Consider the following 23,782-nt stretch of genomic DNA (forward strand, 5'->3'; position numbering starts at 1 on the left):
GCACTGTTAGTACTCAATATACATTTGTTGAATTAATGAATAATATCTGGAGAAAGGTCTCAACTCCCTACTGTTTCCTTAATCTTAAATTCCTTTAGGTCATTTTTTTAACTTAATAATTTTTCATGGGTGGGCCATTTTTACATTGAACATTTTGCTGCCTAAATATGTATAATCATCAATTAAAGCATTACCAAATTGTCTGCTGTGGAAAAATATGTGTGTTGAAATTTTCAAAAAGGGTTGGGAATTTCATGTACAAAAAGCAGGTTGGTTTTCTTTCCCGCACGTTGCTCACAGAGCCTTTTATATGTTAATGTACAGTGTGAATCTCTTAGAGGAAGGAGAATACTCAGCATTTTGGAAGCTTATTTAATGATAAAACCCATTTTTTCTCAGTTTGTAAGGAACTATGATATCATACTTTGGAAAATGCTTATCTGATCTTTAAAATTCTTTTAACTTTAACTTTCTTTAGGCTGATTCCTTTATTATTTTGTATCATTTTGTCATTTTGGGTCTACTTGTTGTGACCCTAATGAATTTTGTTTCTCAGTCATCCAGACAGCCTCTTTTCAGATAAATATGACATGTCCTAGGAAGGCCATTGATTTCCCAAAAAGCTGAGCCCATGAATTGGAAATGGCCTTAAGAAGATTACCCATCTCTAAACACTGTCACACACTCATCAGGCAAATTTAATGCGATTTTTCAAAATCATTTAGGTTCTTTGTAAGCCATTCTATACACCATGGTGGAGATGTTTCCTATTCTAATAGACAAAGTAGCAGAAATTTTAAACATTCAAGAAATCTTGAGTCAGACTGTTAATGGCAGAATTATACAGAGTAAGAAAAAAGTCCATAGAAATAGAACCAAGAGGAGTCTATATAAATAGTAATGTGAAGAAGAGTGAATTCCTTTTTAGCTGTAACATCGCATTTTTTGCATGTTGCACACATTGTTTAGCCGTTTCTAAACACATTTCCATTTACGTCATTTGTAAAAACTGCCTAGCTTCATATTCTGGAAAACTGACAAAGTTGTAATGAACAGATGCAGATTCCATAATTGTAATTGGCTTTTACTCTAAACTAATGTTCTGACTCATGCATCATTAGTGATTTCTATTGTTCTCTATTATTACCTTAGAAATTTGAAAGGGTATCTTTCAGAGTGAAAAGCTTTCATTGACTTTTTAAAATCAGGGCTTATTTCATATGAATTATAGATTCTCCAATCACCTATATTTAAACCTATAATTTTATTTTACTATGTCCTTTTTTACATTTCTGTTGGTATTTGACTTCATATAATCTTTTTCATTTCCCCTTTGTATTTCCCAGAGAAGCACATCAGTTTTAAATGTAACCCTTCTTTTTATTACATTTTTCCTACCATTAAAATTTTGTTATTAAACTAGATCTTATATAATATATATTTTGTTATTTCACAAATTAAACTCAATCTGAAGAATGAATAATAAATATTAGTAGAACCCCAAAGAGTAATAAAAAGATGTTCTCTCATGTTACATTTTTTCTAAGATTTTGATAATAACATGGAAACAATTTTCACTTGCCAAAGTGGAACTCATTTAGGTGAATATCTGAAGGACTCAAAGGTACCAAATAATCTCATTCTAGGCATAATACATGTGAAGTTTCATATGTATTATGGAATAAAACCCCTAATCCTGATCTTTGAGCAATTCCTTTGACAGTTTCTGACTACTGTTGAATTTTGTCATATGAAAAGAGAACACAGTATTTATTAATGAAGGAATGATTGTTTTATAATTATTTTTTCAGTGTTTATAAGTTCTTTTCATTAAAGTACCAAAATACAGAGTAAGTGTTTTGGCATATTGTTGCTTGCTGTAAGGAAGATTTAATAGCTTGTTATGGACTATTAATATGAACAGAAGTCATTTAGAGTTCAGATATATATTTAGAACTAACATGTGTGCAAAAAGATACAAAGTGAATCAAGAAATTCCGGAAAAGATTGTTTGAAAAGGAAAAATTGCTATTTTCTGGCTAGCATTGATGAAATAAATATTTAAATAAAGAGATTTAAATGTTTTCTTTATTTTGAAGAATTTTATTAAGAGCCTCAAATAGTAACTTAGAATTGTTAGAATAAAATCAGTGAAAGTATGAAGCTCTTTATCTAAAATAGCAGCTAAATAAATATAATTTAATTTCAAATATTATCTCAGAAACCCAAAAAGCTTACAGCTGATAGTTATATGAGATGATTACAAACAATGTCTATCTGAGTTTAGTAATAAAATGCTATTTGTTACTGCTTACTGTAAATTTAAAATAATCATATATATAAACTAGTTTTCTCTGGTTTTGAAAATGTCTTTATCATACTATTTTACATAAAGGAGAGAAAAATTGTCATATTCCAGATACTTATTGAGCAAATGTTAATAGGAATGCAAGCGAATGATTTTTTTCTTCTAATCCGTTAATTAAAAGGTGTGTATAATGGAAGCACATGCCAAGTAGGTTTGCCACATGAATTTTGCAACATATGGTAAATTAAAACCCTGCTGACCTTTTGGTCTTGTTGATCATATGCATGAACATGATCATCTGTTAATCTCTATTAATCACTGGTACATCCTTGTACAGAAGACAGAGCAGTTTTTATTTGTGCTACATTTGCTCTTTTGGAAAATGCTTTCACAAGGAATTTTTTAAAATCCTTTTATACTCTTAGGATTGTAAAATAATTAATATTTTATATCTAGAAAAAACATTTTAAGCAAAAGAAATAGAATTTTCAACCTGTATATGTCCCCATATTTTGTTTGTTTCTTTTATGAGCTTATTTTAGATACCAGTAATAATTTCTGAAAGTCATGGATATGACTTTTAGGCTTGTCAATACACACGTGCACAGCTTCACACACTTTTACATATACAGTATGTGTTGTTTCTTGTTAGAATTATTTAAAAAAAAAAGAAGAAGAAAGCACCAGTGCTTCTCAAATTTTGATATGCTTATGAATTACCTGGGAGCTTGTTAAAATCCAGATTCTGATTCTATAGTTCTGGGGAAGGGTTTGAGATTCTGCATTTCTAGCAAGCTCCCAGCTCATAACTCTTCTGCTAGTCTGTCTGAGGTTAACAAACTTTTTCTTTTAAGGGCTAGGTAGTAAATATCTTAGACTTTGTAGGACAAGAAGCAAAATGAGGATATTTATAGGTATTTACATAACAAGAGGAAAATGTCCACAAATTTTTACTGATGAAATTTAAAATATAACAATGAGTACTTTTTGTGGTATATTTATATAACAGAACATTATTGAGCAATTAAAAGGAGTGATCTACTGATATACACAACAGGAATGAATCTCAAAAATACTATGCTTAGTGAAAGAGGCCCTACACAGAAGTTACATACTGTGTGACTCATTGATATGAAGTTCTAGAAAATGCAAACTAATCAACAGTAACAGGAAGCCAAGTTTCTCCTTTACAGAAGGAGAAAGAAACCCTGGGTGTAAATTATGAGAAGGAAGAATAATTCCCCACTAATGAGCTTTACCAAAAAATGGGTGTATTCACAGCATGAGAAAGCCCAAATAGAATAGCATCTTGAAGAGGAGCAAGGATTTCAGGTCAACAAACTGATGATGAAAACTTAGAAAACTGGGGAATAATACCATTTCTAAGCAGCTTACATTAGAGCAAGTTTGTTGGGAGGATTAATCTTCCATCCTGCCTTCCTTCTTACTCCATGCATATTAAAGTTCTTTCATCCCTCTGATGCAGAGTTGTTCAAGTATGGACTGCACAGCAAGAAATAAGTTTGAATGGTAACCTGGTACACTGATGTTTCTGTAACTGTATATATGACTGCAACAGGTTTCGGGAAACAGTGCTAAAGAAAAACCACACACACACAAACACACACACGGGAAACAATGCTAAAGAAGAACCACACACACACGCACACACACATGCACACGCACACACACACACTGGGGGCCAGAAGTGAGGTACCTGAGGGAACTGTTTGGATGATAGATAGGAATGTTCTGTATCTTCATTGTGGTAGTGGTTATTCAGTGACACATGTTTTTTTTTAAACTCACCAAACTTGGGGACTCCAGCCTACATTTTGTGAGGACACTCAGCAGCCCAGTGGAGAGGTCTACATGGTTAGGAACTAAGGCCTCTTGCCAGCAGCCAGTGAGTAACTGAGGCCTTCTGCCAAGAGCCAAGTGAGTGAGCCATCTTAGAAGCAAATCTCCTGGCCCCAGTCAAGCCTTCACATTACTCTAGACCCAGGCTGACAATTGAATTGCAGCTTATGAGAGACTTGGAGCCAGAAGCACCCAACTAAGACATTCCCAAATTCCTAAATACTGATAATAAATCTTTGTTCTCTTAAGCCAAAAACCAAAAAACTCAAGCCAAACGCTTTAAATGAGTGTGCTTTGTTTTATTGTATTTAAGTTATATCTCAATAAAGTAAATTAAAAAAAATTTGAGGGTCTTCAGCTAAGATAATATGCGAAATGACATTATAAATTATAAATCAGTATCCAAATATGTTGTCCAATATGTTGTTTTAAGTACTTCCCAAGAGTCCTTTACATTGTAGGTAGGGTCAGTAGTAATCCACACCCCTTTCATCAGGATACTGTTTATTCTGAAGTTATATCTGACCAGTATACATTTAGCTTAAATATTAAGTAGACAACCACTCTAAGAATATGTCTAACTAACTTGCCCAGTAGAAGAGTGGGGACTTATGAACCCTTTGCTTGGGGACCTAGGATTTAAATATGCTATAGTTATTGCTTGATACTTTCCAAAATAGAAATGGAGGCAGTATGGTGGTATAATGTAATAAGTTTTGGACTCAATATCAGGAAGCATAGGGTTCAGGCTCCACTCAGGCACTAATTCACAAAACGATCATGGAGAAATTAGTCAGACTTCCCTGGATCCCAATTTCCTCCTTCATAAAAATGAAGTTATTGGACTAGGTGGTTTTAACGTGTTTAAAATCTATAATTCTATGAATTAGGAAACAAAGGATGATGAGAATTTAGTATGTAGCATTAAAAAGATGCTTCTATTTCTGATTTTATATGATGATTTTAGGTGCAATGAACCTTCAAAGATAGTTCAGGGTGGTGCTTTAATAAATTCCTGATTTTTAAAAAAAAAATTTATTCATTTATTTATTTTTGGCTGCATTGGGTCTCAGTTGCAGCATGCAGGATCTTTGTTGAGGCATGCAGGCTCTTCACTGCAGTACATGGGCTTCTCTTTAGTTGTGGCTTGCGGGTTTTCTCTCTCTAGTTGTGGAACATGAGTTTCAGGGCACGTGGGCTCTGTAGTTTTTTTTTTTTTTTGCAGTACGTGGGCCTCTCACTGTTGTGGCCTCTCCTGTTGCGGAGCACAGGCTCCGGACGCGCAGGCTCAGCGGCCATGGTTCACGGGCCCAGCCTCTTCGTGGCATGTGGGCTCTTCCCGGACCAGGGCACGAACCCGTGTCCTCTGAATCGGCAGGTGGACTCTCAACCACTGCGCCACCAGGGAAGACCATGTAGTTTGAAGCAGGCAGCCTCTTTAGTTGAGGTGCACAAGCTCAGTAGTTGTGGCATGCAGGCTCAGTTGCTTCGAGGCATGTGAGACCTCAGTTCCCTGACCAGGGATCGAACCCGGGTCCCCTACATTGTAAGGTGAATTCTTTACCACTGGACCACTAGGGAAGTCCCTAAATTCCTGGTTTTGTTCTGTTTTTTTAAATTCCTGGTTTTTTAAGAGAAGTATTTAAGAGAGAGAATTTTGATTTAACAACCTGAAAGTGTAGGCTTTATTGGAGCATTGGAGCATTGTGGTACAAAAAAGTAAAAAAAATAAAATGTCTATTTTGACACTTACCTTAGACATCCTGTTTCTCTTTTTAGCCATTAAAATCTTTTCAGTTTTAAAGTTCTGAAATAATCTGATTTTATCTCTTTTATTACTAGATTTTTAGTCTTGGAAAATGGGTACCTGTACCAGGGTCAGGGAGTTATTTCTTAAATCTTCAAATAGAGAATTTAAAACAAATGTTTTTAAACTTTTGCAGATGTTTTTATTCCTAGGTCTTGAATATCATATCAGAAAGCTAGCTTGCTCTGTAAGTTAGTTACATAAGTGTAGTAGTCAGTGATCAATGCACATAAATGTTATTTTAAAGTACAGCTCATTAACTTTCTAACTGTGTTTTCCTGTACTGACATTAGCCATGCCTAGTGCAAATTTGGTGTCATTTAGACCTAAAATCAAATCTCATCTTTGTCACTTATCAGCTGAGTAAGAGTTATGCAAACTTTCTGAATCTGGTTTCTTTTGTTTTTAAATGTAGTACTAATACCTATCTCATGAAATTGCTGACTAGTTAAGGATTAAGTTAGCAAACATAACAAAAGTACCTAGGAGTGAGAAACTATTTTCTTTTATTCCCCAAAGTTAGCAAATTTAACAGTGCATCAACTATTAGACCTACCAGTTGAATTTTTGTTTTGCCACATATGATGAACTAGTAACAGAAAAAAAGATTAATTTTATCCCTTAAGTTCCATCCTGTACATCCGCATAGGCTTGATGTGTGACTATTTTTGTATTTTTTGCACTTTGCTGGCTCTGAAGTTTTCAAGCAAGGATTTGTAAGTATTCAGATATTTTTTATAAGCATACAATTTTAAACTTTTACTAGTGCTCAAATCATTTCCATTTACTCTAGCATTACTTAGTGGCTAACTGTATAAAATATTTAATGAAGGTACAGTGTGGTACTTTGTAGCCAGAGAGTAGTAGGTTTGAATCCTCATAGTACCAATAAATATGTGAACTTGGGCTACTTGTATAACCTCTGAGGCTAAAGTTCCCAAGAAATTAGATGGTGATAATGATTAAGTGCTTAGCTTGGTACCTGGAACATACTAAGCACTCAAAAAATGTTAGTTATAAACCATCATCATCATTACTAGATGACAGTTACAGATGTAGTCCTATATGGGTTAAGTTAGCTGACTATTGTTGATTTCTGATTCTAACTAGAGGTTCAAATTTGTGTGAATAATGAATTTATTACCGTTACTCAAAAGTGCATACTTTGTTGATGGTGGACCAATAGTACTATCTTTATTAAAGATGGCATGTTACATTTAAATTTGAAACAATGTTTATTTTGTTGAGATTCTTGACTAGGAAATTTACCAAATTATCATTATTGTTGGGTCATGCCAGACTGTCTTGGTGGAAAGTTTGAATTATGAAATATTTATCATATTATCGGTACATTTCTTTACCTCCTATGGGAGTTATCACAGCAGCAAGCACATTGCAGGCAGTATATAAATATTAATTTGTTAATATTAACTTAATTGCTAGTAAGGTGGGAGAATTTTAAATGTATAGCATTCTTAAGAAATTAATTCACAATTATTAAAAATCCTTTTTACCATGTCTTAATTGTCACACATTCTGAAAATGAGATTTATGTCAGAAGAATTATTACGTTGTCTCTGCCTCAGTTCAGCAGACATAGGGATTTCTGTACATCTCTATTTTCTTTTGCAGTTTCATTTTTTACATTTAACTCTAAATAAGTTTTTTCTTATTGCTACAGTAACATATACTACCTCTCCACCACCCCAAAAAACAAAACTTTAGGTAATACAGAGAAAAAAATTAAAAGTACACATAGTTCTACTCCCCAGCAATACTCACTGTCAATATTTGTACTCTTATGGGCTCAATTTTTTTTCATGTATTTACATACATACTTATATATGTATATACATACACACATATATATCCACCCCACTAAACCTGCTAGGAACATGTCTTTCCATGTTAATATATTAAACTTAAAGTGTCACTTTAATTATCAGTTACCTTACATTGTCCTTTGACTTTTTCTGTTAGGTTCTCTATTTTATAGTTTATTTTTAAGTGCTCTTTCTATAAAAGATATATAACATGTTAACATGTATATAGCATATACATAACAAAGTACTGAAACAATCTTAATTTATGGTATTTTTTCCTGACTTATGAATTTTAATTTTTTATTCAGTAAAATGCATCATTTTTTTCTTTTTGGTATACTTTGGTATTAGGCTTAGAAAGATTTTTTTTCATCCCAAAGTTATGTAAGTATTTGTTTATATTTTTGCTAGTTCTTTTATGGTTGTATTTTTACATTTAATTCTTTAGTAAATGCTTTAGGTACTTTGCAAGGCAAATCTGCAAAGCAGGTAAGTGTATCTGTAGGTAAACCAAATGGCTATTACCTATATTTCACTGTCCTGAAATATTTCCCTAAGTACCCTTCCAAGGCCTACAAGTCAAAGGTTAGAGAATCATCTTATCTTAGTCTTTAGTACAGCATATGCTGAAAATCTTAGTCTTTAGTACAGCATTTGCTGAAAGTAAGAAACAGGCTTAGAAGGCCTGAGTCTGAAAGAGATTAAGGAAGACCACCAAAGAGAGACAGTTTACTTCCCAACATTGCTTTTAAAAGCCTAGAGGACAGCCCTTGCTTATATGTTTTCTAGAAACATCACACTAAATAAATAAACAAATGTTCAAAGATGTAGATATGAAACACGAATGTATCTTACGTGTATATAAGCATGCAGGGTTCTCCCTCTCCTTTTTGCCCATTTTTCCCGCTAATGGTCTAAGTTCGCCGAAGAGTTTATATATTGTCTGGCATTGGGGAAGGGGTATCTGATCCTTACTGCCCCTGGTTGAGGTGTCTTATCACACCTGGTCTCTGGGCATAATAAACCTCTTTTGTCTATATTACCTACTATAAAATATTCATGGCCAATATAATTCTTGGTATAGTCTCATTCAAATCTGCCGCTTATTAGCTGTGGGAAAGTTTCTTACTTCTCTGTGTGTCAGTTTTCTCATCTTTAAAATAGGAGAATATATTACTACCTATCTTATAGGATTGTGAGGATTAAATGAGTTCATCCATGTGAATTATTTAAACAATTTAGCGCATAATAAATATCTGCTTTATTATAGTCCTCATCATCATCTTATCAAGAGCAGAGTATAGTGATTGTTTGGAGAGCTCATCTGTTCCTTACTAATTAGGCCCCTTCTGTCCTACTCAGTTTGAGGCTGCCCACTATCAGCCTGTGCCATTTGGCTCTCTACTCCTGGCAAGTATGCTGACTGAAATCTCAACTGTCTTTCATGCCCCCAGGGATAGGAGTGGTAGAACACTGAGGAACTTTTCTGGATCATTTCTGCACTTTGCTGGAGATAAGGGAAGCCTAGAGTGAGTTTGGGGGTGTTATTTCAGACCTCTTCTGTCACTCTGTTGTGACTATTTCACCAAGCTTCCTCAGTATTAGGTTTTTTCCCTCTACTTCCCTAGAGGAAATTTTAGTTTAATTATCTGAATCATCTTCTTTCAGTAACCTCGATGCACCTATTTCTCCTCTTTGGTAAGTGCTTTAAGGACTTTGAAAGCCAGATCTAAGGAGTAGGGAAATAGATGTGTAGGTAAGCCAGACAGCTATTACCTACATTTCATTGTCTGAAATATTTCCCCAAACATCCTTCCAAGACATAATTATCTTAGTCTTTAGTATAAAATTTGCTCAAAGCAAGAAGGGCTTAGGTTAGCCCCTATTTCTTACTCTGCCCTAAGGTGGTCAATAATAGATACATCCTCAGAGCTTGAGGTTCTGATCTTCCAAATCAGGCCCTTTAGGAATCGAAACAAAACCAATTTTCTCTTGAATGTGTACGTAGATCTTAGAAATAAAAGCCATGCTATGGAGATCCTGTCTTGGAATTCTAAGCCAAGAATTTAGTTCTTTTATTTTAGGCTTTATCTGCTCTCTTCCCTGAGGGTGATATTTGTAAATCAAGAGAAATGGGTAAAAGAAGAACGATAGGGAGTGGAAAGACCAACCTTTCAATATCTAAAGCCTTCTCATTACAGTTGTGTTTATGGTCATTTTGAAGCAGGATACTTCCACTGTACCTAGGATGTGCAACTGTTGGATAATTACAGGCATGTATCTTTTTAAGAACTTTTGCCTTCCCACCCCTTTTTTGGTCACATCTTCTATAATGTATTGAATATAGAGTCAGAGGGTGTTTCATTTTTATTTTTGGCTGTTTAATTGATTCTTATATAACTATAATAATCATCAATCTTCACTATAAATGTTACTTTTTAGTTACACCAGTTTAGGACTTAAAAATTGTAGGCTCTAGTGATGGAAAGGGGGGGAAATATGAGCTAGAATTAATGTCAAAACAGAGGACAAGAGTGTGGTAATAGCAACAGAAATAAGTAATAGGTGGTCAGCTGACTTTGTTATCAGTATCAGTCCAGGGGATTGCATCTTTTCTTGATGGTTTAACATTTTTGGTGCCTGTTAAGTGTGATAGCATTCCTAGTCAAAGACTTTTTGTCCAGGGTCCATTTAAGAGTCTGAGATAGGGAAATTGGGGACAGTTTGCATCTGTTGATAAAAGGACTTTCCCAAAGACTTTGTCTGTCTACTTCACCAATATAATCAAAATGTGTAGTAGAACGCTTGGCACACAGGTGCTCAGATAGCAATAACAATATTTTTTATTGAGGTATAGTTGATTTACATTATTGGTCTAGGTGTATAATAGTTATTCAAAATTTTTATGGGTTATACTCTGTTTATGAAGTATTGGCTGTGTTCCCTGTGCTGTTTAATATATCCTTGTAGCATATTTCTTTTATACATAGTAGCTTGTACCTCTGAATCCCCTACCCCTATATTGCCCTTCTCCCCACTTGTAACCACAAGTTTGTTCTCTATATCTGTGAGTCTGTTTCTTTTTTGTTATAAACTCTAGTTTGTTTTATTTTTTAGACTCATATAAATGATAATATACAGTATTTGTCTTTTTCTCTCTGACATTGCACTAAGCATAATACCCTCCAGCTGCATCCATGTTATTGCAAATGGCAAAATTTCATTCTTTTTTATGACTGAGTAATATTCCACTGTAAATATATACCACATCTTCTTTATCCATTCATCTGTTGATGGACACTTAAGTTGCTTTCATATCTCGGCTACTATAACTAATGCTGCTATGAGCATTGGGGTGCATGTATCTTTTTAAACTAGTGTTTTCATTTTCTTGTGATATATACCCAGGAATGGAATTGCTGGCTCATATGGTAGTTTTATTTTTAGTTTTTTGAAGAACCTGCACACTGTTTTCCACAGTGGCTGCCACCAACTTACATTCCCACCAACAATGTACAAGCATTCCCTTTTCTCCACATCCTTGCCAACATTTTTTTCTGGTCTTCTTGATGATAGCCATTTTGACAGGTGTGAGGTGATATCTCATTGGCAGCAGCAATAATATTAATGATAAAGGCAACTGACAGTTTGTGATTCTCATACATTTTAGGCACTTTATAAGACTTTTACATATATTGATTCATTCATTCTTCACAACCAATGAGATAGGTTTGTTAATACCCTCATTTTTACAGATGAGGAAATTGATGCCCAGAAGCTAAATGACTTTTCCAGGGTCTAATCACCAATAAGTAACTGGCAGAACTAAGATATATACAAGGCATCTGGATTCAGAATCTAGCTCTTAACTACTAAACTACACTGTTTGTTTGTATATTGTTTGTGATGTTGAATGAATGAATGAAACCCACATGTGCATTGCCAAAATGAAAACATTGTCAGAGGGTTGATTAATTTTTAAAATAAATTATATAAAACAATTTAAATTACTGTAGAAATTTGGCTTTTTTATATTATCTCAAAATATGAAAATGACTCTTTTGTAAAATAATATGTTTTTCCCTACTCTGGAATACTAGCTGCATTTCATCTAGAAATAATGCTCTAGAGAATGAGTTTTATAGGTAACCTTCATTATACTATAAGGGTGTGGTTATTTCCACCCTAAGAAATAGTCTAAATAATTAGACTTTATTTAACGGATCAACTTGTTCTTTGACAGTGTTCTTAAATCTTCTTTTATTTACTGAAATTTTTTCGAATTTAGAGATATTTGTAAATTTCTCATTAGCAGACCCAAGCATGCTTTAAATAATTTAAAGAAAATAGAAATTGCCATTCTTAAATACTGATAGTTTCAAAAGTAAATACTGTTATTGATACATTATTAGATTTTGATGAGTAGAGCTGTTCCTGCACACAAACATCTTGGCCACCTGCAACTGTTTGTCAGTGGACTTTGTTTGAGAACACTAGTAGTAATTGTAAACTTAGGAATGTGTGACAAGCTCACAGCCAGCTGTGCATATCCTGACTTTTTCCAGGTGTTAAAATAAATATGACCATTTGGTTCACTTGTAACTCAACAAAAATATTTCACGATTCATTAGCTTAAAAATCCATTTATAATTTTTTATTGGAGGGAGTAGATAATGTTATATTCATTTGAAATGAAAAAATACATACCCAGAAATATTTGTGGTATCATTACTTATTATATTCAATGGTCTCTTCATAAAATGAAAAGAATTTTAATGTAACATTTGTGTAGATTTTTTTCACATTCTTTTCACAGGAGAAGAGCTACTGAGCTACTTCTGCCTATAGGTATCAAAAAGAATTTTAAAAAATGAATGAAAATATTCTTTTTATTCAGTCAAAGTTCAGCTTGCCTTGGCAGAACCCAGTTCAAATTGAACTTATATTAATTTTTATCTTTGGTATGTGTCATATGTTTGATCATTATCTGAAAATAATTACTCTTTATTGAATACCTTGCTATTGGGTGTTAGCTCAAGAGACCCAGATGCTTAAATCTTTCTTGACTAAACTACCCATTCTCATAAGGTTCCTGAGGGAGAATATACACAGGAGAGTCAACTGCAAGTGGAAAAATCCAAATCCATTTTACTATTAGATTATCTTGTATCTGAAACTCCAAATGTGAAGCTAGGGTGCTCAGACAAACTGGAGTGAAATATATGGCCCCTCCACTCCAAAATAAAGAAATAAACTCAGGAAGAGCAAAGTGGAGTGAGCTGAAAGTGAAAAGAACTGATAGAGCTCCCTTACCCCTGCCTCCCTGCCATCACACACGCTTTTAATTCTCATCTGTTAACCCAGTCATTACAAGTATCCAGTCTTAAGGTAAAGCAAAAGAGGGACTCTACCCCCTTGGAAGGGAAGATTCTTCCTTGCCTTTTTCTGGAGAAGAGAATAACTTAACATAATTGGTCAGATTCCTGGACACTAATTAAGCCTTGTTAACTTCTGGCAGACTCTCTCTCTGTTTTTAAAAAGAAATACACTGATGCAAACAGCTTTCGAATTTTCTTGAGTGAGACCTATCATGTGGCTTGCCAGGAGATAGTAAGGTCAGGATAGTGAGGTCCCTGACCCCACCTCTGTGTGGCTGCTCCTTTGATATTTATTACTACTTTTTATAGAAGTATACCAGGCCTGTAGAGATGCCTTTTTTGAAACCAGCCATAAAAAGTTACTGATTAACTCCAACTCCAGACTAGATCAAAAATGTATGCCTGTTCTATTTCCTGTTTGAAATAATGCTCAGCTTGGCACTCCAGCCTACGTCAGATTTTAGAATTTGACACTGGGGTTTTGTCCAGTCTTTGACCATTATTGTCTTTGGCCAATGCTTAGAAATGCCCAAATTCTGACTCATGGGTATCAGAGGGAGTCTAGCACATAAGACAAGTGAGGGAATAAACATGGATTCCTTCTACTCCTTCTAATCAGGCCCTCATACCAATTCCAGCCTTATAGAAAAGAAGAGAAGGGGCGGGGAGGGCCATACCCATGATCTTTACACACATACGTAGCCCAAAATTTGTTTTGGAATATGACTAATCAGATTAACAAGTATTCCCTAGAAGGAGTGTGGAGGGCCGGGAGATGGAGATGGAGCTGGAGCATGTTCTCTACCCAAAGGACTAAATCTGCTGTGCCAGACATTACCATGTATACTGGCTTCACAGCTTAGGAGTGCACTTAGACTAGCTTATTGCTCTTATCGAAATTTACTTCAAGTAGGGACTGCATACAAGTCAGAGAACAGTTGTTTATATATATATATACACACTAAAGATATGTCACTCCTTTTCCAGGAAAAATCATACTTTTATATAAAGGTCTGTAAAGGTCATATATTCAATAGATCAAAATCCTGATTTCATCTACCTCCTAGTGGATGGATCATTACATCCAGTCCAAGGGTCTTGACATTATAAGGTGCTTTGTAACAAAGTATCATACTCAACTAGGCTATATTTAAAACTATTTTGATATACAGTGAATTCTCAGATAAATGGATTGAACATGAATCTTTTCATAGAGAATTTTATCAGTCCAATACAAACAATGAAAACCATATTAGAATATATGAATATGTAAAAGTTAGAAATACTAAAGGCAGGAATTAAAGGTGCTACCTATTTTTTTCACTTTCAGCGTTGTTACAAAGGAAGAAATGTAAGCAGAATTAATGTTGGGAAAGAAAAAACTACTACAAGCAGATAATATGTTTTCTCACAAAAGAAGAATTATCAACTGAAAAACTTTTAGATCTGACCAGATCCAAGATAAATATGCACCTTAACCTATTAACAGTAGTCACTTCTGGGAATAGAAAAGAGATGTTAGTGTTGAAAGATAAAGGTGGACATTCCTGTGCTAAGGGAACTGTTCTATAGTTTGACTGTGGTGGTGGATACACAGACCTACACAAGTGATAAAACTGTGTAGAAATAAAGGCACAAATAAGTCCAAATAAAACTGGGGAAATCTGAAGAAGATTGGTGGTTATATCAATGTCTATATATTGTTTTTAATATTGAACTATGGTTTTGCAAGATGTTACCATTAGTGGAAACTGGGTAAAGATACATGGGATCTGGCTGTGTTATTTCTTACAATTTCATGTGAATCTACAATTATCTCAACAATTTCAAATAAAATGAAGGATAACTAAAAATTCCCAGAAATTATGAAAAATTCCACAATTCAAGGAGCTCAGATAGCCCAAGCAAAATAAAGGAAATCTACAAGTAGAGTGGTAAGGACAGCTTTTACCAACTTGCAAATTCACCAGTTTGCAATATCCCTTTCTTGCTTAGTAGTAAAGTACCAAAGACATGATTTTCAACTATTCTACATTTTCCAATCTTCCATATGTTTAAGTGTGACTTAGTGCCTAATTTCTTGCCTGTATAATGTTTTCAGCTGGGGACCTTAAGGAATAAACAGGCTACTTCTGTTTTCTTTCTTCTTGGAAACCAAAGCAAGAATATGCCTGTGACCTGGTTGTGACCATAGGGATGGCATTAAAACAGGATGGAAGGATGCTGGGTTCCTGAGTAACAATGTGGACAAGGGCCCACGCATCAACCTGGAATAGACAGCCTAGATTGTCACCTGTCATTTTGAACTACTGTATTTTTAGTTTTCCTTGTTACACATCTAGTGTTTCCCTAAACTGGTAATACACCTAGACATGTCAGAGTGTAACTGCAGAAAACCAAAAAGAGAAGAAAAGACAAACTACTTTTAAAGGAGCTACTGTTATTAACAGAAACAAACTTTCCTCCAATAGTTACCACTGTATTGAATTTTGTATTTATCATCCCCATATTTCTCTGAATACTTTTATTAAATATGTATCCTTAGCAATATGGTATCGTTTTGCATGTTTTTAACTTAATGTAAATGGTATCACTGTGTATTCTTCGGCAACTTGCCTTTTTGGTCAATATTGCGTTTATAAGATATATTTGTGTTGAAACAAATAACTATTTCATTCATTTTCTCTGCTGAGTAATATTCCATTGCATTAATATGCTACCTCAATCTATTTATTTATTTACTTATTTATTTATTTTTTGTGGTATGCGGGCCTCTCACTGTTGTGACCTCTCCCGTTGCAGAGCACAGGCTCCGGACACGCAGGCTCAGCAGCCATGGCTCACAGGCCTAGCCGCTCCATGGCATGTGGGATCTTCCCGGACCGGGGCACAAACCCATGTCCCCTGCATTGGCAGGCCGACTCTCAACCACTGCACCACGAGGGAAGCCCTACCTTAATTTATTAATCTATTCTATTGTTGGTGGTCACTTAGGTTATCCGGATGTTGCTGTTTTAAACAATAGTGCTATGAATATTTTTCTATATATGCCCCTATGCAATAGTTAGGCCCTTATCAAGAGTTTCTGAGTTATGTGCTTATGAGTGGAAATGGTCATAGAATATACACATTTTCATAGGATATTGCCAATTTGCTCACCAAAGTATTTGTACCAATTTATACTCATTAGCATATAAAAGTTTATTTCTATACATCCTCAGTATTGTAAGATATTTTAAAATGTATAATTATAGCAGAAATGAAATTATATCTCGCTATGACTCTAAGCTGCATTTTCTTAATTACACATGAGGTTGATCAACTTTTCATATATTTATTGGCCATTTGGTTTTCTTTCTTCATGAATTGCCTTTCATTCTACATTAGTATTTAGTCCTCAAAAATAGACTGAGAGGCTAGTATTAATACAAGTTCATCTATCAAATATTTATCGAGTGCCTTCTATCATTGTGCTAGCTGCTGAATATATGATAGTAAATAAGATAGACCACTGTCCTTGCCCTAATGGAGCTTACAAAGTGATTTTTTTTACCTTTTTCAGCTTATAGTGTTTTCCTTTGGACTAACTTCCAGAAGCCTTTCATAATTAAAGTTATCTCAGACTGATGTTATAATTTCAGATACTGAATGCTGCTATTGAAAATGATGTTTGTCTAGAGAGATGTGTTATGCCTATTAGGATAATTAGGATAATTGAACTGAGATGTGACGAGTGGATGGGATAAACTATTAATGTGAGAAGAAAAGAGTTGGTATGAGAAGAGTCTTACATTTAATGGAAATAACAGCTTCAAGTGCTTTGCAGGTAGAAGGAAGAGAAAATAGGCCAGTGTGGCTGAATTAAAGAGAAATGAAAGGGGAAAAATTACGAGATTTGAGAGGTGGGCAGGAGCTAGACCATGCATAGCCTACAGGCCACATAATGGGCTTTTGTTCTGAAATTATCCTAGTAGTCACGGGAAACCAGTGTTTTTGGTGCAAAGTCTGATGACATTTTTGTTCTTGGTCCTTTGTATATTACTTGTTTCTCTCAGGAAGCTTCTAAGCCTTTCTCTGTGTTCTCAGTTTTCTAAAATTTTATGATGATATGCCTTTTTCTAGATCTCCTGTCTTTCATCTTCGTGGACATTCATTGGGTACTTTTAGGCTTAAGATTTATGTTTTCCAGTTTTGGGAAGTTTTCTTTATTATTTCTTTGATACTTTTCTTCCAATTTAAGTCCTGCTCTTTTTCTGGAACTTCTTTTAGATGATGGACCACCTGAAAGGATTCTCTGTCTTATTTTTTTTCTCTCCTATGGTCTATATGTAATTTGTGAGTATTTTCTTCCAGTCTCTGCCTTGTGTTATCATTCTCTGATGAATAGTTTTCACTGAGCAGTTTTTAATTTTGATGAAATCTAATTAATTTTTTTTCTTTTATGGATTGTGCTTTAGTTATCATGTTTAAGAACTCTTAATGCTAGGACATGAAGATTTTCTCTTATGTTTTCTTTTAAAAGTTTTATTGTTATACATTTACATTTATATCCATGATCTATATTGCATTACTTTTTGTATAAGGTGTGAGATTTAGGTTGAGTTCCGCAATATCTCCCTGTCTCTCTCCTCTCCCTCTCTCTCTCTCTTTCTCTCTCTGCTGTGGAAATTGTCCCACGGGCAATTATCAAATTGTTCCAATACTATCTTTTCCCCATTGAATCACTTTTGCACCTTTCACTTGATATATACAATTGTGGGTGACCGTTTTTTCCTTTCAGCACTTCAAAAATGTTGTGTCGATTTTTGTTTTCAGTTGTGGTGAAAAACACGTAAGATTTATCCTCTTAATTCTTTAAGTATACAGTGCAGTATTATTTACTATCAGCACAATGTTGTACAGAAGATCTCTAGAAGTTTTTCACCTTACATAACTGAAACTTTATACACAATGAACAGCAACTTCCCATTTCTCCTGTCTTCCAGCATCTGCCAAGCACCCCATTCTATTTTGTTCTTTGATGAATTTGACTATTTTAGATAACTCATTTATGTGGAAGTGTTCAGTATTTGTCCTTCTGTGACTGGCTTATTCCATTTAACATAATATCCTCAAGTTTCATCCATGTTGTAGCATATTACAGGATTTCATTCTTTTTAACGACTGAATAATATTCTGTTGTGTGTATATACCATATTGTGTTTATCCAGTCATCCATTGATGGACATTTAGGTTGTTTCTACTTCTTGGCTATTGTTAACAATGCTTTGGTGAATATGGTAGTACAGATATCTCCTTGATATCCTGATTTCAATTTTTTGGGATAAATACCTGCAAGTAAGCTACTGGATCATATGGTAGTTCTGGGTCTGTTGTTGTTTTGAAGCACCTCCATTCTATTCTCCATATCAGCTGCACCATGTTATATTACCACCAGCAGTACAGAAGAATTCCAATTTCTCCACATCCTTACCAATCATTGTTATTTTCTGTGTTTTTTTATAATGGCCATCTTAACAGGTGTGAAGTGATCTCACAGTGATTTTGATTCCCATTTCTCTGGTGATTAGTAACATTGAGCATCTTTTCCTTTACCTGTTAGCCATTTGTATGACTCTTTGAAAGTCCATTTTTTAATTTGGCTATTAGTTTTTTCTGCTATTGAGTTGTAGGAGTTCCTCATGTATCAATATTTTAGAGATTTACCCTTTATCAGTTATATGCTTTGCGAATATTTTCTCTCATTCCATAGGTTGCCCTTTCACTCTGTTGATTCTTTCCTGTATAGAACCTTTTTTAGTTTCATGTAGTCTCATTTGTTTATTTTTGCTTTTGTTGCCTATGCTTTTGGTGTCATATCCAAGAAATCATCATCAAGACCAATGCCACAAAGGCTTTCCTCTATGTGCCACTTCCTTCTGGCCTCTTGATTTATTATGAGAACTCCACTGTTACTGGTCCCTTTCAGATACTGTGTTGTTTCTCAATGGCTGCTTTCAAGAGTTTTTCTTTGTTTTTAGTTTTTCAGAAACTTGGTTATGATATCTAAGCATCAGTTTCTTTGGGTTTACCCTGTTTACTGATTTCTTAGTGGGTCCACTAAGCTACTTGAACCTGTAGGTTTATGTCTTATGTCTTTTATTAAATTTGGGAAGTTTTCAATCGTTACTTCTTCGAGATTTTTTTTTACCCCAGCATTCCCTTTTCTCTTCTTCTGGAACTCCAGTGATATGGACGTGAGAGCTTTTGTTATTGTCTCAACATGTCCCTGAGGTGCAGTTCTTTTTTTAAAATCTATTTGCTCCCTTGTTTATATTTGATAGTTACTATTGATTTATCTTCTGGTTCACTGATTCCTTCTTCCATCATCTCCATTCTTTCACTGAGCCCATGTAGTGAATTATTTTAGTTTGGTTATTGTATTTTTCAGTTCTAAAATTTTCATTTGGTTCTTCTTTATATCTTCCATTTCTTTTCTGAGATTTTCATTTTTTTCCATTTGTCTCAAGAGTGTTTGTAATTGCTTCTTGGAGCATTTGTATGATAGCTCTTTAAAATCATTGTTTGATAATTCCAACAGCTGTATTATCTCAGTAATGATATGTATTGATTGTCTTTTCTCATTTAAGCCCAGGTTTTCCTGCTTCTTGATGTGATGTGTAATTTTGGTTATTTTGAGTATTATGTTATGAGAATATAGTTTCTATTTAAGTCTTCTCTTCTAGCAGGCAGTCATCCTATATAGGTTCAGAACATACATCCTGACCCATTTTTGTTGGCTGTGGCTTGAATGTCAATTTAGTTTCCAAAGCAATTATTGTGCAAATCTGCCTCAGTACTATCCAGAGGTAGTTTTGAAACCTGGTAATAGTAGTTCAGTTCTCACAGCTCTTACTGTGTTGATTCTTGTTGGTTTCATGCCAGAGCCACTTGGGGTTGTGCCCAGGACTTCGTAGACCTTCAGGAATCCCTTTCTCTACCTCTCTTCTCTCTAATCCTCCTCCCCCTCTCTAGTTTGGGAGGGGATGGGTTGCTGCTCTTTGCTCTTTTGCTTAGCAGGATGGAAATGGTCAACAGAGTTCCATCCCCACAGTGCCTGGTATGGAGGGAGAGGGGCACTACTCCTTTCATCATGTTTGTCTGCAGTTGGGAGGATATAATTAGACGAGTTGTATTCTGCAGAGCCATCCTTTTTCTAGTCCTTTGACTAGAGAGAATGGGTTTTCCTTGGGGCTTTTGTTTGTTTTGTTTTGTTTTGGTCTGTGCCCATTGCATACATAGGAGACAAACAACAAACAGGGAAAAAAAATCATCATACTCAACACAGGTCATTTCTCAAGTTCCTTGGTACTAGTCAATCTATCTTCTTTTCTTTTTCAGAGTCTTCTGATAATTGCCTTGTGTATTTTATCCATAGCTTTTCACTGTAATCAGCAAGAGGAATAGGGTTGAATATGCTTACTCCATCTTGTCCAGAGCTGAAAGTTTCTCTGAGAATTTAAATATCATTTCTTTAAAGTTTTCTTCTGCTCCTAACATACTCTTAGTTTATTCTTGATTTGATTTCTTCTTTTTGCTATATTTTCATATTGGAGGCTAAATGTAAATTCATTTTTCATATTTAATAGTGAGGCACCGAAAATCTGATTACAGTCTCTTATTTATCTATGGGCTTGATGACTAGCAGGTTTTCCATAGGACAATCTGCAGCAAGCTGGCTTTTTCATTGGCTGCCACTATTAAAGTATAACTTTCAAAAAGGTTAAAGAATACAGCTCGTATACATAAAAATGACAAGTGCCAAAGAATTTATTTGACTCACTAAGATGTTATGACTGATTCAAAGAGCAGTTGAGAATCTAGTGTAACACACACACAGGTATATCTTCAGCTTGCTGCAAAAGAGGAAGTCAGAGTGACACCATCTGTGTGGCCTCAAAAACATACATCCATTCTGTGAACTGCCTATAGGGGCCATGTGGAAAAGAGCTGAGAGTGGCCTATGGATGATGGCCAGCAAGAAAAGGGGATCTCAGCTGTACAACCCCAAGGAACTGAATTCTGCCAACAAACGAGTGAGCTTGGAAGCCTCAAGCTCCAACAATGAGCCCCAAAGCCTCCTTATGAGAACTCAGTCTAGCTGACAACCTGACATCAGCCTTGTGATACTCATAGCAGAGAATCTCTCCTTGCCTTGTCAGACTTCTGACCTACAGAACTGTGAGCTAATGAATGGATGTTGTTTTTAAGCTACTAAGCTTCTGGTATTTTATTATGCAACAATAGGGAACTAATACAATACCAAAGAAGTGCAAATAAATTGGTAAACATGTAAGTAAATCTAAACAAATATATGTATAAAAAATAACAGTATTATCTCTTTGGGAGTGTCTTCAAGAATGACAAAAACAAAGCTCTGAGCTAAAGCATATAAACTAAAAGAGGGCTGACTGTAGTTAAAATATTCCAAGATCTATATATTTGAGAAGCAGAGATTTGTAGGTGTGGTGTCCCTCCTAAAAGGGGATCAGATCCTAAATCCGATCTCCCCTCCTTCTTGGGCAAATGGCCATTCTATCAGAGACCATAATTCCCTGACTCACATACAACTGGATAGCCATATGTTGAGTTCTCTCCAGGGTTACATGAGTTGGAGTCATGTGTGCACCTTTCACCTTATTTTCTTAAAAGGAAACAGTTTGCCCTAGACTTCTTTTCCTCCTTTCTGATGTTTGGACATGGACAATATAGAGACCCAGCTTTGAACACACAAATACAGACCATAAGAGATGGTGGAGCAACAAAATGGAATCATCTGGTTCCCTAAATGACTAAGTAGAGTAGAGCCATACAGCTAACCTGTCTATGACTTGGGACCATCACATGAGGTAGAGATCCACATTATTTAACTCTTTCTATTTTTACATTTATTTCTTAGAACAGCTTAACCTTAACAGTAACTAAATTAGTCCCTGAAGCTGGAATGCAACAATCATAGGAACCTAAACTATGGGGCATTTGGCTTAGCAAAATTTAGGGCTTAGCAGTGAGGCAATAGATCTTATGTTTGGGGTACAGAAGCAGTTGGCTTTTCCAGCTTGTGAGGCTCAAATTTCTGGATTCTTTATTCCTTTCCTTCTCTGCTTGAAAATTGGCATATTCTTGCCTTAACTCATCTTTTTCTTATAAAGCAGCAAGGGTAGAGAACACATACTCCTTATTGCTTTTAGTAAGGTATTATAAGAAATAGCATGAGATAAAACTGACTCAAAACCTTTCCATAAATCTTCCTCAAAGAAAGAAAGGCAATCTTTTGACAAAGATCAGATTGAGGGTGTTGCCTTCCAACCTAAACCTGTTGTTCAGATAGCCTCAAAGTAGCCATCATTAAAATGAGAAAGAGGGAGAGAGGGAAACAAGAAGATAAGAAAAAGCTGGCTTAGAGACTTTGTCTAGAAAAAGAACAGAAAAGAAACTTTGATGGGGTTACTGGCATATAGACAAATAGGAAATAAATAGAACCAAAGCCAGAAAAGGTGTTTTGAGAATTACACTGCCAATGAGTCAATAAGTAAGATCTTGTGAAAGGCTGTGGTTGTTCAGTCCTTGATGCAACTCTCAGGCTCCCAAACCTACTCTAGCAATGAAGTGGGCTATTAAAACATTACACTCTTCCATTCCCAATCTAACACTACTACATTCTCTCCAAAATCAGGTATGGCCACAGAAGATTGGGAACAATGAAGAATGTCTAGAAGGCAAAGGCAGAGTCCACAGGTGATAGGGGAATTTTTCTAATAGATTAGAACCAGCATGTAACCAAGAAACCTTCTTTACTGCTAGGCTAAGGGATTCTTTATAATTCCTGCTCAGCATAATTTTTCTCCTTTCTATGGGCAGGTGACTACTCTGTAGTTCAATTCTTCCTTTATCTAAAAGATCTTCAATTCTTACTTTATCCAAAAGATCATAGTATATTAGGGTTCAGGTTTGTATAAGTTGTCTATTAGTATATTGTTCACAGGACTAAGAGGCACCTCATATGAACTGAATGGAGAGAATTTTGCAGCACCTAGATGTCTTGGACGTTGGACTAGATAGGATCTTGGATTATGGTTCATAAAGAGGCAGTCAGTCTTTTTTAATGTGTGTGAAGAAAGCAGGCATAGGTGTTTAGATGGCCAGCCTCCTAGTTGTCCCCAAAAGGTCTATTCTTCCCTTCTTCCTAGGTCCTTGGTCTTAGCAGCAAGAGACTACATTTCCCACTCTGACTTGCAGGAAGATATTGCCATGTGACTAACTACTTGCTGTTAGGAATGCTGTGTGCAACTTCTGCCTCAATGGCTTGAAAGAAAATTGCCTGCATGGGATTTTCTCTCTTTCTCATTCCTATAGAATGTAGATGTGGCAGCAATCCAGCGTTAACCACACAGATGAGGACAGCATCCTAGTAGATGATGATGCAATGACATGGAAGCAGGCTAGAGCCCTGAGTGATATTATGGAGCAGAGCCATCCTGTTAATCTGGACTGCTCATGTCAGGACCAAAAAGAGAAATGTTTTTTTGTTAAGCCACTGTGTCTTTGAGTATCTTAGCCTTTTCCC

Source organism: Phocoena phocoena, chromosome 7 (genome assembly GCF_963924675.1).
Source record: "Phocoena phocoena chromosome 7, mPhoPho1.1, whole genome shotgun sequence".
Taxonomy (NCBI): domain Eukaryota; kingdom Metazoa; phylum Chordata; class Mammalia; order Artiodactyla; family Phocoenidae; genus Phocoena; species Phocoena phocoena.